Raw genomic sequence first — 18,995 nt, forward strand, 5'->3', positions numbered from 1 at the left:
GGGGTAACTTTATCACCACACACATGTAAAACATATGCAGATGCTTTTCCCTGTCTAGGCTTCCATGAAGTTTCAAAGTGAAAATACACACATACTTCCACTTTGAAAATTAGTCCAGGGAATTTATGTACTTACATTTACACCTGCTTTTTACCAAATTTTTTAGATTTATTTACTTATATACAAACAAAATTTAAACAGAATGTAAATGCAAACCCCCACTTCAGTTCTTGCCCCAGATACCACTCAGTCCAGGTAAACTTACACGTGATCAGATGCACCATAAAAGTTTTTGTCTTACAGGTATTTTTTTTTTTACCACCTCCCTCGGGAGGTCATTCCAGGCATCCACCACCCTTTTCACAGAGAGGGAGTGGTAGAAAAAAAATTTGGTGGAATTCAAAGAGGCGTGGGATGAACACAGAGGATCTCTAATTAGAAAATGAATGATATAAAAACAAAACTTAAAGGGTTGCATATGTGTTTGCATGTCAAGTGATGCTTAGATGGTGACTCTGGCTGCTTCAACTAAGGCCAGTTCTGGGCTGGCTTGTACAGTCTGTGTCCCGCATATGGCGATCTGGTTTAGGATGGTCTAGAGAGAGTTTTGACGGAAACTCCAGTGGTTTGGAACATGAGAACAGTGCTGGGCAGACTTTTACAGTCTTTGTCCTGCAAATGATGAGACGAATTTGGATAGGCTGGAGTGGGCTTTGACGGCAACTCCAGTAGTTGGAACGTAAGGACAGAGCAGGGTGGATTTCTATGTTTTATGTCCCAGAAACATGAAAAGAAAAAGCATGATCAAGTATATAATATGTTCATTGTTGATTTAAATCTTGAAGTGATAATGAATGTGACTTTTGGGTACACTGGATGGACCATTCAGGTCTTTATCTGCTGTACCTGCAGGAACGCTTTGGAAATTACCCTCTGTATAAATAAACTCCTAGGTTATACTAAAAGGGGATTTTTTTCCTATCTGTTGAGAAAATGTACAAGAAATATAATGACCTAAAAACAAACAGTAGTATCAATGAAGAAAAATATGTATATATGGCAGTTCCATAGTGGTGGCCTATAGAAAAGGATTAGAGAACAAAGAATGACAAATGAGAAATGCTGAAGCAACAAATACACCTTCAACAGCATGACGGAAATTCAGGGTTAATGTAATCTGAATGTCAGGCCGTGCAGCTGTTATATGAAAAAAAGTCAAGAGACAAATAAGCATTTAAATATTTCATGTTGTTCACCACCATTATCCATAAGAACTCGGTAATGACTGTGTGCTAGGAAGTGCAACTCATTTTCCTTGTTTGCCGCGATTAGCAGGTTCAGAAGTTGATGTTATGAAAAATATTTCAAAAACAATGTGAAACAGGAAAACCACACCCTCAAGGAAAACACACACAGGGTTACCCATTTTGTACTCTGCACTTTTTGTTTGGCTTTCACAAACCAGAATGTTGTTTTCTATATTGCACCAGGAGTGGGAGTTCTGTTCATTTCTAACCAACAGCATTTGGGAACATCGCATTCCTTCTAAAGTTCTATAATTATTTAAACAGGTCAAGTGCTTTTGCCTTTTTTTTTTTTTTTGTAAGTTCATGAACCTTATCCATTCTATTTACTGTTCTAACTAAACTGAACAAAACCAATTGGAACAGATGGGACCAGGGCTTCACTTCAACAGCCCAGTACGCAGTTCCACCACTTCTTTTCAGACTCCAGGATATCAATCAGGGGTGTTTGCTCTGGTACCTCCCTTTCAGGAAGCCTGCAGGGAGCAGGAGGGGATGGAGAATGGCACAGAATAGTCACTTTACTCCAGTCCCTCTTTTCCTGTAGCTGCTGGCCCTGAACTGTAGTGGTTTTCCTACCCTATGTCTCGGCCCTGTGAGGGAACAGGCCCAAGGATTCCTTTGAAGAAATACTTATTTTTGGTTTTGTATTCATCCCATTGGTTCGGCTGTACACCCACTCCCAACACTTGCTCGGGGTGTCACAATGGGAAAGGAAACAGTATAATCACACTTGTGGCCAGATTCAGTAAACGGCACTCAAAGTTAGGCCATGGGAAAATACTGCACTAAGCACTAGCCTATAAAGGACGCTCCCGGCCAAGTGCCTTTTATAGACTAGTGCTTAGCGTGGATTCCCATGCCAATCTTTGGGCATGAGGACTTACGCCTGCTAAAACCTAGTGCAAACCCTGGCATGCAAGTTGGGGTGTAACCCCGGTATTCTATAACAGGGGCATAGCCAGACTTCGGCGGGAGTGGGGTCAGGATGTCAGACTCACAGAAACAGAACAAAGCCTTGCGCCGGAAGAAGAGGACCTCGGTTGGCGAGGGTTACGGTCCCCCACCAGCAAAGGTAGGTGACGGCGGGAGAGGGTTGGTGGTGGGATGGGGGGTTGAGAGGGTTGGCAGTGGGAGGGGGGGTCGAGAGGGTCGTCGGCAGGGGGGTCCAGGGCCAAATCTATGGGGACCCAGGCCCCCGTGGCCCCACGTAGCTACGTCACTGTTCTATAACACTGTGCTGACATTTTTGAAACATACCTGCCCATGTTTCTCTCATGGTTATGCCCTCTTTTTGAGTTGCTATGAAATTTAGGTGTGGGTGTTAATGAATAGCGACTAGGCCAGATATGCATACTAATCCAATTTGATGCCAATTATCTCTAATTATTGATTGTTGGCACCCCATTAACTCATTAACTGCACACCCAAATTTGGGTAGCCTATATAGAATCTGCCTAGCATTTCTGCCTGCCTTTTACATGGCGTAAGTGATAGCATTTAAAACTTATGCTCTATTCTACTATGGAATCTGGGCACCTAGATTCCATTACAGAATTTGTGCTCAAATTTGGGCAAGCTTTATAGAATTGCTCACACTTCACCGTAATTATTCGTCATGTTTTGCATTGTCCATATCTGTAAAACCAGGTTGGTTGGTGTTAATATCCTATTTTACCTGAGAGCAATTATTTATTTATTGCATTTATATCCCACATTTTCCCACTGTATGGCAGGTTCAATGTGGCTTACATATTGCTAAAAAGGCAGTTACAAAATTTAGCTTTGTAGAAGTCTAGTACATAATATGGAAGTACAATAAACACTTAGGTTGATATATCAGCATATTGTGAGAGAGGTTAATCTTATAGTTTTCCATTTCTGAACTTTTCATGATGTATGGTGGTGTGGGATTAGGCAGATCCAGGGGAGGAAAGACTTCTTGAAAAGATGTTTTCAGGTTTTTTTTTCTGAATTGTAGATAGTTTGTTGTGAGTTTAGAGCCAATGAACAGCTCAACCAATAAAATCACAAGATCCTGATGACATTTGTGCACTACAAAAACTCTGTAAAGGTCTTGGTTTTCCCATCTAGCTCCCTCTCCATATTTTTTGGACACCACATTCAGGATAGCTGAAGTTCTGCTTACTCGTTAACCTCTCCTTACCATCTCAGGGGTCCTTTTACCAAGCTGCGTTAAAAAGGGCCCTGTGGTAGCAGCAGTGGCCATTTTTGCCACACGTTGAGGTCCTTTTTACTGCAGCGGGTGAAAAGGCTGCAATCATACATGGCCATGCGGTAAGATTGCTCTTTCAAGCAAAAGTAGAAGCTGACCAAGGGATGAATCCAACGCTGGAGATAGTGCTTAAATTACAGGAGAACAGGTTATAAGGAGTAATTTAAGCACTATCTCCAGCATTGGATTCATCCGTTGGTCAGCCTCTACTTTTGCTTGATTGAACTATTGGACATAGAGGTTCTTCCTGTTTTGGTGTTCCTGTAAAATTGCTCTTACCACATGGCCATGCGGTTGGGGGGGGGAAGCATTTACCACTACCCATTGAGGTGACGGTAAGGGCTCCTGTACTAACCCAGCAGTAACTCATGCTGCGCTGCCCGATCACCACCAGGTAACCACCACAAAAAAAAATTGAGCCCTATTTTCCCCAGTACGGGAAATGGCATGTACTGGGGCTGGAACTACCACCGGCACCCACGTTGGGCCAGCAGTACCTCCAAATTGGCGTGCGGTAAGCTTGGGTTTACCAACACTTTGTAAAAGGGCCCCTTAGGTAGTTATATAGTTACCTTGCATTACAGCTATGTGCTAACGCTCAGTACATAGCTGCCTAATGAAAGCATAATGCAAAAATTTTGCTTAGCAAGGCTGTCAGCAATAGCATGCAAAGTACTACTACATTAAAAAGAGTGTGCTGTCAGAAAAAAATTGCTGTGGTAAGATGCAACTGTTTGCACAATTAGGGAATAAAATATCTCTCTATTAGTGCATTAGCTCACGCACTGGCAGGAAGATTATTTAAAGAAAGGCCAGAATCCTCAGACCACTCGCCCTGAGCCATCTTGCAAAAGTTCTCTGGTGGCCCAATGGACTCTAGATACTGCCCCCTATTCACTCCACAAAAAGTTTCCATGTGGCCCTTGTTTCCTGTTCCCACTAGAATTAGCCTTGGAGCCCAAGTGGACCTCCCCAATACCCTCTGACCCCCTCTCACTGATCCCCCCAAGTGCACCTTTTGAATTGGAAGACAGAAGCAATGCTCACATACTCCCGCCTCTTCACCACCATCTTGGAAAATGGCAACACCTGACCTCACATGGTGGGGGTCAATCTGCCAAATAAGGAAATCATTTTCCAAGATGGTGGCATGGGGGCAGGAGTGAGAGGGTATTACTCCTGCCTTCAGGCTGTAAAGGTGTGCTTGGGGGGTTCCATGGTGTTAAGGGTACTGAGAAGATCCACATAGGCACCAGAGTAATTTTGGTGGGACTGGAGGAGGAAGGTGAGGCCCATGAACCATCAGAAAAATCTCTGGGGTGAGGGGTCAGGAAGTAGGGGTCACTGTTCCACCAGGGAAGTTTTGTGGGGTGGGTGGAGGAGGATCAGAAGAGTCAAGGGTCCAGGGTCCAGGGTCCACTGAGCCACTGTGGCTCTCGGTTCTTCTGAGGTACAGTGCTGTGCTGCACTACACTTCCTCAGACGATCCCTTTGCCCCCACACTGCATCTTTACACTAGCCTGATGCTGGCATAACAACTCAGCTCTGGAAAAGAGTTAACAAAAAAACTGTGCTAGATATTAGTGCCCTTTTTTACATTGGGAGCAATATTTGATGCAGCTATTTGAATGCATTTTGCATGCTTGCTATGCGATCTTTTAACGCAGTGCTCAATGCTGGGTTTCCGCCCATTACATTTTCTTGCTCTATTGAAGAATAAGATTAACTTTAGAAAAAAAGCTTAAAGTGCTGCACTAAACAGCTGCACAGATTACTACATCGGCCCTTTTGTTCATAGCAGCGGTAAGAATACAGGTTCTTCCTGTTTGTGTTGAGGAAAGAAACGGCAATGACGGTACAGGATTGTGCATCACCTATGCAGACTTAATAGTTTCCTGACAGAAAAAAAAACATCCAACAAGGGAAATGGAGACGCTGCAACATCTGTTGGCTTTTGTTCTAGTCTAGTGTTTGCAGTGTGTCAGATATTTAAGCAAACACTGCAATGACTGAGAAATAGGTTGGCTGCAGCTTTATTTATTAACTTTCCAAGAGATGCATTTCTTTACTTACAGCTAGGGTTACCATATTTGCCCTAAGGAAAAAGAGGCCACGTGCCCTGCCCCCTGCCACATCCCCTCCCCACTCCCCTGCCACACCCCACCCACCCCATCACAATCTGCCCTGCCCATCACACCCCACCCACCCATCACACCCCGCCCCCTTTCACTTTGACCCCCCAAAGAAAGCCAGATTCCCTCTCTCTCCCCCCATGTATATCCTCTCCCCAATTTTCCAGCCTCCCTTGTAGACCTTGCAAGACTTCTGTGGAAGTCTCGCATGGCTGCTGCTTGAACTCTCTGTAGCCATTTTGAATCGGTGTCGGACGCAAGACAATCTACAGCCACGCCGGGCAGGAAAGAGGGGGCTCTTTTCTGCCTCAACAGAGGTCACTAGACCACCAGGGTACTACAATAAGGTAAAGGAGGGGAGGGGACGGGAGGATAGGACACTCTGATGTCCACCTGCCCATCCACCTGCCAGACTGCCCGTTCGTCCGCAAATCCAAATGGGCAGGCTGGTAAAACCTGCCCGGATGCCCGGCCATGTCCTCAAAAAGAGGACACGTCCGGGTAAACCCAGACATATGGTAATTCTACTTACAACAAACAACCCTTGCCAGTGATGAGGTTCCTATATTCTGCACTCGTCAGATTGCTTTTTAGGTGGAATACGATGTCTTTTCTTCTAGGTCCAAAGAGAAGGGATGATAAATTTGACGAATGCTGGGAACCTGAGTGCTTAAAAGCACACACATTAATTCATCTGTGAAATATCTGATTTGTTTGACAAACCACAGGATTTAAGTGATGGTCTGCATAAGTACCTCGAGGATGGTTTCTTTTTTTTTTTTAACTTCAAAGAAAAGCTGATTTCGGTTTAGCAGAGTTGCCTGCTTTAGCTGGAAAATGACAGCTGGCATTGATCTGCTCTGATTAGTGGCAAGGAATGAAAGCTGCCCTATCGCATTGCTGTAAATTTTATGTCTGCAAGGTCAGCTCCCCATACCACATCGCGTAGCTGTCAGCTGAACTTTTCACCAGTAACTCTTTTGTTTGCTAAATTAAAATCCACATGTAATGAGACGAAAATAGTAATTAAACTGAATTATCTAAGAGATAAAAAGGCTGTAATCACCAGTAGCTTAAGCAGCTAAAGCTTTGTACTATGAATCCCAAACGGGACTTACTGTTACAAGTCACATACAGCCTTTCAGCTTCTGAATATATAGTTTGCTGATTGTGCTTAATTCCTTCTATTTTCTTTAAAAAGAAACACACACATTTTAATGAGGTAATCTATTTTGCACACTAAGGATCACACTGCTTCTGTGCTACCCCAACTTCAATCGGCAGCTGCTTTAAAAGGGGCATAAATTTCTAATCCAAAAATAATCCTAAATACTTTTTTTGCAAGAGCTTTCCCTGTTCAGTAGCTGTAAAGATTTTGCATAAATTTTCATGTCACTACCCACCATCTAGCTGATCCTAACATCTTCTTGAATTAGTGTCTTGTTCTACATATGCTCCCTGAACTGAGAGATAACAGTGTTTCCAGGAGTCAGAATTCAAAACTGAGAAAATGCTGGGTGTGAATTTTGCTCACTCATTAGAAGAATGAAATGGAAAAGAGATCCTGTCAGGCAGTAATGAGGCATATAGTTGATATGTCAGGAACAGCACTGTTAGCATCAAATGAGCAGACCAAAGGCTAAAAGCAAAACCAGAAAAAAACAGCGGGGAACCACCACAAAAGGAACAAATCCAGACAGCAGGGGTTGGGGATGTGTCTAAATCAGTGGTTCCCAAACTTGGGGCTAGATGCACTAAAGTTAACGAGCCAGCAACATGGTTTTTAAACTGGTTCTAACCAGTTTAACGCGCAAGTAGTAAAACAGGACATGAACAAAAGGGCATTGTCCTGTCACGGCAGCAGCTAATGAAAACGGAATGCAGATGAGCAAATTAGTATTATAATGTGTATAATTCGTATTCTAATGAGATGCACTACCGTTTTCCGATCCCCTTACTGTGGAAAACCTAACGGGAGGTCTGCACCTCTCGTTGGGGCTGCTGTGAGGGAATCGGAAGAGGAAAAAAAAATCCAAGTGCTCGTCAGGGACGTCCTTCTTAAGTGCCTAACATGGACGTCCTTCACTCAAAAAAGGATGTCCCTGACGAGCACTTGGATGTTTTTTTCCCCCAGATTTTTTTGTGATGGGTGTCTTTCTCAGTGCCTGAAATTACCACCGCCGGAGAGAATTGGGAAGTGCGAGGACGATCAAATCAAAAAAATTATCACCGGTGTCAGCTAAACGCGCTGTGATTGGCTGAGAGAGACCTGGAGGCGGGGCATAATCAAAAGGGACGTCCAAATAGTTTTTTGATTTGGACGTCCTCGCACGTCCCAATGCCGGTGGTGGTCATTTGGAGCATCTCCCAGGAGGGGGGGGGGGCAGCAGCACCAGCAGCTCTAAGATGGGTGGGGTTCAGTGGCACCAGAAGCTCTCAGGTGGGTGAGGGGTCAGTAGCACCAACAACTTTAGGGGAGGGGCAGCAGCAGTAGCAACTCTGAAGGGGGCTGGCAGCAAGGGTGGCTCTGAGGGAAGATCAGCAGCTCTACCAGGGTCAGTGACAGGAGATGCTCCTTCCAATACCCCCTTTATCATTTTCTAATTCCACTATATCTTTTTGAGATGGAGCTATTCATGTAATCCCATCCCATCACTAGTAAATTATAGTTATCCTGAACTGGTAGCATTTTTCCTTAAACTCACTATATTAAACTTGGGTTCAAAATAATTTATCTTTTTTTATTTTTATGTATGCACTTTAAAAAAATACTATAAAGTGTTTTAAATTATTTTAAATGTGCTCAAACCATACCGTTTACACCCATTATATCCCCAAGAGGAATATGTGGTGGTGTCACAATGGAACCATCATTGCACATATGATGTTCCACCTCCTAATATTTGTGTATGTACATACAGCTGAGCCCAAGTAGATCTTAATCACCGGTGTATGCGTATATCTATAATACATATGTATAGGTCATAAACTACTCGCATTAAATACTGTTAGACTTGAGCTCAAACCTCCACCCATAAATTATGGTGCTTTCCTTATTACCATCTAATACATGGATAATAAAACATACCATTCAACATTTGTTTGAACCTAAAGGAGGTAAATGTTAATTCATGACACCCTGATCTCACTTCCCCCACATATCTTACAAAAACCAACCCACAATGCGATATACACCCATATTCACATAATTATTTCACTTCCCTTGGGGTATATTGTGCTCGTTCTTGTGCTTCATTAAAATCACATATCATTCATCCATTCCAATCTTGCCATCAAAATAACTGCTCCTGATTTTTTGTGATTAGCATTTTTCCTTAGTCTACCTACTGTGATCAGGGGAGCTTCCAATGCTCTCACTCCTCTACAGTTAAAAATTCTGCATGCAGGGCAAGGATTTTCAAGAGGATTTAATTCTCATTTTGAGCTTTGGCTTTCAGTTTCTGATCAGATTTAAAAGGACTGTTCTCATAAAGCTTCTGACACATTCTCTGGAATTTAAACCTTTGTACAAAGTGGAATGTGGTTGCTGAAACTGCTCAAATTCATGTGTACAGCGACCTGGATGTATCTTTCAGTCAAAGACTTATTTCCTGTGTTACTGTTGGAGCTTTTTTCTTCATTTCCCACTGTTGATCATGACCTTTTGTTTTTCTTGGATACTTTTTTCCTGAGTTATCTGGAACAATTCTGTCTTGGTTTAGCTCTTATCAGTCCAAATGTGTTCAATTATTTGCCCTGCATTGTTTAAGTTCATTTGCCTTCAGGTTCTATTTGCACACTTAATTGTATTTGCACATTTCCTGTGGATAAGGTTTGTACCTAAAGTACTGGTTAGTGCCACATGGAATTAGCAGAGCACACTGCAGCTAATTTATCAAAGTAGTAGACCATGGCAGAAAAAGACCAGATGGCTTACCCATTCTGTTCTTTTCTTCCTATCTTCAGTGCTCAGTCTGCTGGAAATACCCCTGCTGCATCCAGGTCTGGCACAGGCAACATAGACAACTGCCTTCAGTACCAACATTTAATAGGTACCAGAGCATTACCGTTCTTTCTGTGCCTCAATCCGGGCTGGTGCTGCCACTTCTTTACATGGCCTAGTCTTGGAGCAGCAGCATCCGCAGCACTAAATTCATACTAACCATTTAGTGTAGGGACTGCAAGCCCTTGCACTCTGGATTGCCTGTAGGTGTGGGAGGAGGGGCAGAGAACCTTTTGGGCTTTGGGCCCTGCACTAAATATTTATTATGAATTTACTAGTTGCTGCTGCAGGAGCAGGTGAGAGGACAGGTCTAGGGAAAGATGGAACACCTCCTCCTCATCACCCCCTTCCCCCACTCAGAGAGGGAAGGAGGCAGGCATAGGGGGAGGGGTAGCAAAGCATCTCTTCCCCCCCCCCCCCACCCCTCTCCATTGCCTATGGGCATTCCAGGCATAGAAGCCAACTTTTCAGAATGGTTTAGCACAGAAGCAGCAGAACACTTTTGGTTTGGGGGTGCCCAAGTTCTGCCCCCAAACCCTCCATACCATCCTACTCCCCTTCTATGGCATCCAACATATCTATCCTCCCCTCTCTTCCTCTCAGCCTCCCTCCCCCCATGGTGTGATTTATTTCTTTCCTTCCTTTTCCCTATCTTATCCAGCATCTCTCTCCCTCTCAACCCCTGGTGGTCTATAGCATCTCTTTCCATCCCTCATGGTTCCCAGCACCTCTCTCCTTCTCTTCCCTATTCAGCATCTCTCCTTCCCTTCTCCCACCCCCTGCCTGTAGTGTCAACCATTCCACGCACTCCATGGTCTGCAGCATCTCTCTCCTTCCCTCGCTCTCTACCTCCTATGGTCTCCAGCATCTCTCTCCTCCCCTGCCCTCACCTTTCTCTCTCTAGCATCTGTACCCTTCCCTCACCCCTCTGCCTGTGGTGTCCATCATTCACCCCCCCCACCCTGTGGTGTACAGCATTCCACCCCCCCCCCCATGCTTTCTTGCATCTCTCTCCTGCATCTGACGTAAGTAACCAACGTAGGTTACTTACGTCAGACAAGGGCGGGCCCAAGAGGAAAGGACATCCTCCTTTGCTCCTGGGCCCACCCTTGTCTAACGTAAGTAACCTACGTTGGTTACTTACGTCAGATGGGGGCAGGCCCAAGAGGAGAGAGACATGAAGGAAGACTGGGCACAGACAGAGGCATCAGTTGTTCTTCTTGCCCGTGCAGCGCCTTCACACAGTGCTGCACGGGCCGGTAAGAGGGAGGGGGGGAATGGTGGCGACAACCCCAGGAGGGGGCGGGGCACAGGGCGGAGGATATCGGGAGGCGGAGCTGTGGGGCGAAAGAGTAGAGAGGAAGGGAGGGGGCCAGCCGGGGCTGCTGATTTTTGTTTTGCTTTTTAATTTATAATGCAGGGGGAAGCGGGGAGCAGCGGCGACCTCGGGCGGGGTGGGGGTGGGGCAAGGCCGTCCATACAGGATGCTCTTGACAAGCCCCCTCCCGATCCTTTTTTTTTTTTTGTATTGCTGCATTTTGGTTTTTACATTAAAGTTTTTAGCCGGACAGCCCTAACAAGAGGTACAGACCTCTCGTTAGATTTCTCGGCATTTCGTTCGGTTTTCCTGCGTTAAACAAATCGGAAAAAGTTAGTGCATGTCATTTCAATAGGGTTTCTACACTAATTGCTCATCTGCATTCCGTTTTCGTTAGCTGCTACCATCGTCGGAAAATGGGCTTTAGTGCATGCAACGGTTTGAAAATTCTTCCGTAAAGGCTCATTTTTGGCTCATTAAAGCTTAGTGCATCTGGCTCAGAATCTGACCAGCAAGCCTTAGGCATGCGCAGATGCAAGGTAAGAGAAGAAAGGCATCATGGGGAGAGAGGAGGGGATGCCAGGACACCTATGGCTCCCCCTGTTCCTGGGCCTATGGTTTAGCACCTCCAGTCAATCACAAGTTATATCTCGACAGACTGAAAGCATTTGCTCAATATTGGGGGGTGTTCAAGAAGCTACAGAGCTGGCAGTTATGATCCAGCCCTGCCTACATCCAGGGTAAAGCCCGTGAGGTTAACTTTTGAGGGTTACTATCTATATGATATAGAAAAGGGGAAGATTACATGAAATTTTCTCCAGAAATCTGTGCGGAAGTCTCACCTGATGATATACATGAAACTTTCTCCAGAAATCTGTGTGGAAGTCTCACCTGATGATAAAAGAAATGTATTTGTTTTTATCTGGTTGAATTGGAAAGAAATTGTACTGTCCTTGGAGTCACATTCATGTGAACATGCAGGTAGAGCCCACGTGTAAACTTCTCTCCTTTTTTTTTTTTTAAAATGAATCACAAGTCTTGCTGCATTAATAATACCGATCAATTTCAATAATGATTGTGCATGCCATTTCCTGGAGATGTTTTGGTGCCCTTAGGCATTAAATTAATAGAGAGCACTTCGTTGTTAACCTTGAAACAAATTATTCTGTTCAGCAAATTTAATTTCTGTAGATTACTTCTTAGAAATTCCTTTACTGTTTAATCCTCCTACGAAGCATTTAGAAAAGCTCAGATTTTAAAGCTATTTACAGGACGTATATCTACATTCATGACTGAACAATACAAGCAGGCATAGGGGGCATTCTTTAAAGTGGCACCTAGAGGTAGGTGCCACTCAAACATGTCAACGACACCATCAAATCAACAGGTACCTATGTGCATTAGGCATTATTCTATAAGGTAGAGCCTAAGCATCATATTGTCTAACTGTAAGGGGACATACATATGAGTGAGCCATGGGCGTGTCCCAGTTGGTGCATAGTTTATAGAATGCTATGAACTACACATGCCACTTGGAGAACCTAGGCCCCAACTCATGCTTGCCATTGACATGGCATTAGAGGGTGAGCCTTCACATGAGTGCACCAATGCTGACCTTATACTAATATTCTATAACAGAATCTTGGCACCAAGATGTCATCATAGAATTGGCACTAAGTGCACGGCATTGGGGCACTTAAGCTGAGGCTCCAATGTACAGAATTGCTCTTCAAACGTTCTGAATGACATGAGGCCAATCAACTAAAGTATGTTAAGACAAACTCAGCTACAAGCATGCTAAACTAGTTAACACATGCTAACTTTAATGCAGTTAACCTTTTAGTGTCCAATGTTCCCATCAATCTGTTTCCATATGGCTTATTACAGGAACATTGGACACTAAAGGGTTTTTAATGCAGGTGAATATGATAAAAATATTAATGACCTTTGTCAAATGCAAATACGTAAAAATGCAGCTTGTTAGGATTAAAATAGTTAATGCAAAGCACATTAATCCAGATCTGAATTCTCCTGCACTGAGCAGGAGACTCTCACTTTGGAGGGTCAACTCCTGCTCAAAATCAGTCACTGCTTAGCATTTTCTCTGCCTCCACTTAACATTGTTTTCTCTGTCTGCATCTGCCACTTCTCACTATGATAGTAACTGGCAGAAAGTGTCAGCTGTGAAATTAAAAGCTGTTGAGGGTCACAGGACTGGCAGAGAAGAGGTACAGAGGGGTTGGTGTAGGGGCAGGATATGGGCAGAATGGGACAGCGAATGAGCTGGGTTGGGAGGTGGAGTCAAAATCTCCCTCCGAAAAAATGTTCCCGCTTGCCATCTCAAAAACTTGCTTTATGCAACAAGTTAACTACCCCTCCTATGAGGGGGTAGTTAAGTAATTTATTTATTTTTACATTCTTGTATCCCACTGTTATCCAAAAACAGGTTTTGGTTCAAAGAGACTTACAAATTATGTTCTGGTTGGTTGTTACAATTTTGTTCTTACATTACATATTTAGTATTGATACTTGTGTTGATGATTTACGGTTCCTGTGTGCACTTTGGTTTGTTCTTGTAGTACTGATTTATGATTTTGAATTTGGGGTGAATATCGATTTCTAAGTTGTAGTAGAATTTTGCATTGGCTGAAATGAGTCATGACTGGCTCTATAGACCTTTCTTTATTTAGTTTGGGAGGGTGGTAGGCACTATCCCTTCTAAGCTGAGGCGAGTCCTCCAACTACACTGCTGCCAGTGCGGGGATGGTACTTCAATATTGTGTTTTCAATCACTAGAGACAGGCAGGTTTCCTTGGAGTCCTCCAGAGCTTGTCTGTCCCTCACTATTGAAAATGTGATAAAGTAACAGTACCCCCTACTGGCAGGATTGTTAAGTGGAGGACTCCCGCTCAGCTTAGAGGGAACAGTGGTGACAGGTTTTGGGGACATCACGGCCCACATTGGGGTTGCGTAATCCAATACATTACTAGTGATGATAATGCAAATGTGTTATCTGCCACAAAACACTGGGTTTAACACTGCTTAATACATTATTGAGGTTATATAAAGTTAGACACTGGGATGCTGTGCACTAAGCACAAATTCTATACTAGCAATTATACATGTAATTGCCAATATAGAATATTAGCATATATCCACATTTATATGCTACCTTTAGGCGTGAGCACTTACGCTAGATCAATGGCTGGAGTAATTGCTCACACCTAAATGCTTTCAATTATGTGCATAACTTGCAGTATTCTACAACAGTGCACGAGTATTATGCATGCCCAGTGCAGTTGCCCAAAACTACCACTCCTCCTCTCTCCCTTTCAAAAGAAATCAACCTAGGGAGAGTGGCAAGGGTCCCCCCTCCCAACCAGACCAGCCTCACCACCTCACCGGCCTCCCACTTAGCCATCTATCCCCCCTTCAATCCATTCAGAACGCTGCCGCACATCTTATATTCCGCCAGAACCGATATACTCATATCACCCCTCTCCTCAAGTCACTTCACTGGCTTCCGATCAGATACCGCATACAATTCAAGCTTCTCCTCCTTACCTACAAATGCACCCGGTCTGCGGCTCCTCACTACCTCTCTACCCTCATCTCCCCCTATGTTCCCGCCCGTAACCTCCGCTCTCAGGACAAATCCCTCCTTTCAGTACCCTTCTCCACCACTGCCAACTCCAGGCTCCGCTCATTCTGCTTTACCTCACCCTATGCCTGGAACAATCTTCCTCAACCCCTACGCCAAGCCCCCTCCCTACCCATCTTCAAATCTCTGCTTAAAACTCACCTCTTCAATGCTGCTTTCGGTACCTAACCTTTCGAGAAATATAGTATGCCCTATCAGATTGACTCTACACTTGTCTTTTAGATTGTACACTTGTCTCTAGATTGTATACCTGTCTTTTAGATTGTACACTTGTCTTTAGGTTGTACACCTGTCTTTTAGATTGTAAGCTCCTTGAGCAGGGACTGTCCTTCCATGTTAAATTGTACAGCGCTGCGTAACCCTAGTAGCGCTTTAGAAATGTTAAGTAGTAGTAGTATTATACTCTGACTACCACCCGCATTACCCTTCCGTGGTAAACCTGTTCTCTCAGCTCCCCTCGTGGGATAGCCAGCTTTTCCCTTCTTCTACCAGGCTCTCCTCCCGAGCAGCCCTCTCCTTCTTTCACCTCCTTTCCTTCCAGTTTAGTCAGAGCAGCAATCTCCATGGACTCCTCTTGCTCTAGTTCCTCCCCCTTTTCTTCTCCTTGCCAGTCCATAGGTTCCTCCCCACACCCATTGCTCAGTTGCTCTCCATTTGCTTGATTGGGCAGGTTCAGAACTCCTTCCCTCATCCTGGCTCTCTGGGGCAGGTTTTTCCAACTCCCTTCTCTTGCCCTTCTCCTGACCTCCTCTGGGAGCTGTTGGGGATTGAAGTTCCCGTTTCTAACATGGGATCTACTCAGGGGCTGCTGGGAATTGTAGTCTTTTCCTTTTCTCTAATCCCCCAGGGGGAAAGACTCCTTCCTTTCTCTACCCAGTCTCCCTCCCTCTTGGGCCTCCTCATTCCTCCATGTGCCTTCATTCTCCCTTTCACCCTCATATTCCTCACAATATACATATTGATCTCTGCATTACGTCTCATGACTATTATAGTTGCTTCAAAAATATGCTGTCACAAATAAATGAGTCTTTAAAGATTTATTAAACTGCATCAAGCTGCCACAAAGGTGAAGTTGGTCAGGCAGTGCATTCCATAACAAGATTGCGGCCGACACAAAGACCGTAGCCCGTGTGTCAGAATAATGTAATTGATTCACAACATCTATTGAAAGTCTCATAGCTGTTTCTGATCTCAATACCTGTTGCAGCTGATGGACAGACAAAGATTCCTTCAAGTAACATGGGGTCATGAGATACAAAGTCTGATAAACAAGTGTTAACATCTTAAACCGAATCCTTCGCAACATAGGTAACCAATGTAGTTGTTTCAATATTGAAGATACATGCGAAAATTTTGAAACTGCCACCGTGTTCTGAACTGTCTACAATGCTCTCACACCCGAAGAAGACATTCCAGCATATAGTGTAGTCAAGCTCATTTAAATGAGGTCATTTTGTAGTCTTTCTCAAAGATTAGAAAACAGTGCCTGAAACAAAGGTACCTTACCACTGTAAAAAATAATGCCAGGTCCGAGCAGGCGTTAGATTGTAGGAAGAGAGGATTTCTTATGATTCTTATGCTCCTTTTATGATCCTTTCTGCAAAATCTACCATTTTCCATTGCTTTTGGAAGCAGAAGGAAGCCCATGCAAGCCCTCGAGCGCTGGTTGTGAGAAACAGCAGACCCAAGCATGAAGCATACATTGGCGTTCTTGTCCTGCATCTAAATTAAAGTGGCCATGCTTTAATAAAACAACATCTAAATATAAGCATCCAGAAAAAAAAAATTAAAAACGCTTATATTTAGGCTGCAGAAACGGATGCCAATGTGTGCTTCACGTCTGGGGTTTACCAGGTGCAAGCTCACCGCTGAACTCTTCTGGCATGCGCCAAGCACAATCCTCCCGCCAAACTCCCTAATGCTCAAAGCTACGAGCATGTCTATATTTGCATCTCATTAGCTTTAAGCATTAGGATGTTCTTCTAGACTGTTCCGGTGCTATTTTTATGGTGCTATTCAGAACAGTGCCTGGGTTTGATCATCTGCTCCTTAGAGAATTACTACACAACCTTTGTGTATCAGTGGTTGAATCACACATCTATTTTGTGTCAAAGCACTTTCACAGGCTTGAACCTTAATTTAGAAGCAAATGTGCTGTTAGTGATGTGTTAGTTAAGCTGTAATTTAATTGCTCTGGCTCAACTATTGCATTCCAAATGCATACAAGAAGAATGGCCCATAACATGAAAACTTGATGGACAGATATCTAGACATGATGCCACATCCCACTGCATCAGTGGAGGCAGGAGGTGGCAGAGGGAAGACCCATGAGGTGGCCAAAGGCAATCTGTCAGGCTGTTGCTGCTGCTGCACAGGCAACCGATAAACTTTACAGGACCATGGGGGAGTGAGAGAGGTGAGGGAGAAGTCCCAGACCCACAGAGAGGGGATAGAGGAGGGGGGAAAGAGAGACTGGACCGGGGGGGGGGGGGGGAGGGAAGAGATGCTGAAACTGTGGGGGGGGGGGCACTCGAAGTGATGTGATGGGGAGGGGAACCACCAAATCAATTTGGCTCAGGGGCCACTACTCTTGAGCCGGTCCTGGGAGAAGTTCACCCCTTCATCTTCCAGTGGTCCCCCCCCCCCCCAAAGCCAAACGGGCAAGAAAAACTGGTCTCTATAACAGCACTGAGAAAATACATGTTTATATTTCTAAAATGGCAAAGCTATTAGATACTCCTCCACCTTCCACTTAAGTTACATAGTGCTGATTTGCAAGGGGGCAGCGTACACAGGGGCAGATCATGAGTCGGACATAGCTAGGGCTCTCACTAACTTCAGAATACTGTACATTATGCATGTCCCTGATGCACTCAGGCCCCCACACTTGTGCTAGCTGTATGCAAGCCCCTAGATGTTAGGCATGCCAATACTGGGTTATATTAGTATTCCATGCTTCTTTGAAAATAGTAGAACTTCTACCACTCAAAATGTAAACATTCATCAAAATCTGAGGTGGTTTCACTCAGTGGCGTCCCTAGGTCGGCTGCCACCCGAGGCGGATCGCAGCTGCGCACCCCCCCCCCCCCCGGGTGCAGCACGACACCCCCTCGGCACATCAACACCCCCCCGCAGCATCAACACCCCCTCCCCTGACACATCAGCATACCCTGCATCAACACACGCTGCTGGAGGGGTGTTGGGAGCAGCCGCGCGGCTGTCGGCTCCACTGGCTCTCTCTGCCCCGGAAAAGGAAGTAACCTGTTCCGGGGCAGAGGTAGCAGGGAACCAGTGGGGCTGACAGGCGTGCGGCTGCTCTCTGCACCCCTCCAGCAGCGTGCACCCGGGGTGGACCACCCCCACCACCCCGCCCTTGGTACGCCGCTGAAGTTTCACTGTATGATGCTATGTAACTCCTCTAGTGCAATCCTTCCTAGACGATATAGTCTATTTCTTGCAAATGTTAACTTTAAACGCACATCTTCTAGAGAAGAGATTTTATTCCATGCTTCAACAATTTTGATGGCAACAGAGCAAAATCAAACACATTGAACATCTGAAATGTCCAAAAATTCCAACAGCATGACATACTCAACAATGTTAGTATTCTATAATGGTAACTGGGCACCTAGGATCCATTATAGCATAGGGCTCAGGGCCCTTAAATGAAGGCACCCAGTTCTATAACTAACCCCTATGATGTAGACTGCAATGGGGCAAGGTTTGGGCAAAGCCAAAATCTACATATTTATTATTCATTTCGGAAAGGGAATGCGTGAGGATCTACAATGTTTGCATCAATAACTGAATCATTTTATTTTACACAGAGCCCTAGGGCACTAGTCAAGGTGTCCAAAATAGGTGGGAAAACATGAAGGCAAATACTGGTTCTGTAACAGTAAAACAAACATAAATAGCAGTCAGTTATTCTCAAAACATTGTGAACAGGATCATCAGCCAATAAAAGAAACTATGCAACCATTGCAAGTGTCTTCTTATTATAAAACATTACTCGGTCCCAACAATTCAAATGGTGAATATGAGGACCATTATATAACTGGACATCTACAATTAGGGACCAGAGGGTGAGTGGTAGGAGCCTACATTCCTGTATTGATTACTAGTGTAACTAGGTTTACTAGCTGCTTACACATGATCACTCACAATTAGAGCTGTACCGAATAGCATATTGTTCTATGCGCCGAATATTAATAATGAAAAATATTATTTGGCCAAATATGAATAATGGGCACTTGAACATTAACATAAATAATAAAAGAAGCAACATGAAATCATAGATCAAGTGTTTATTTCAGTAAGATTATTCGTATTCAAATTTAA

This window comes from Microcaecilia unicolor, chromosome 1, assembly GCF_901765095.1.
Source record: "Microcaecilia unicolor chromosome 1, aMicUni1.1, whole genome shotgun sequence".
NCBI classification, from domain to species: domain Eukaryota; kingdom Metazoa; phylum Chordata; class Amphibia; order Gymnophiona; family Siphonopidae; genus Microcaecilia; species Microcaecilia unicolor.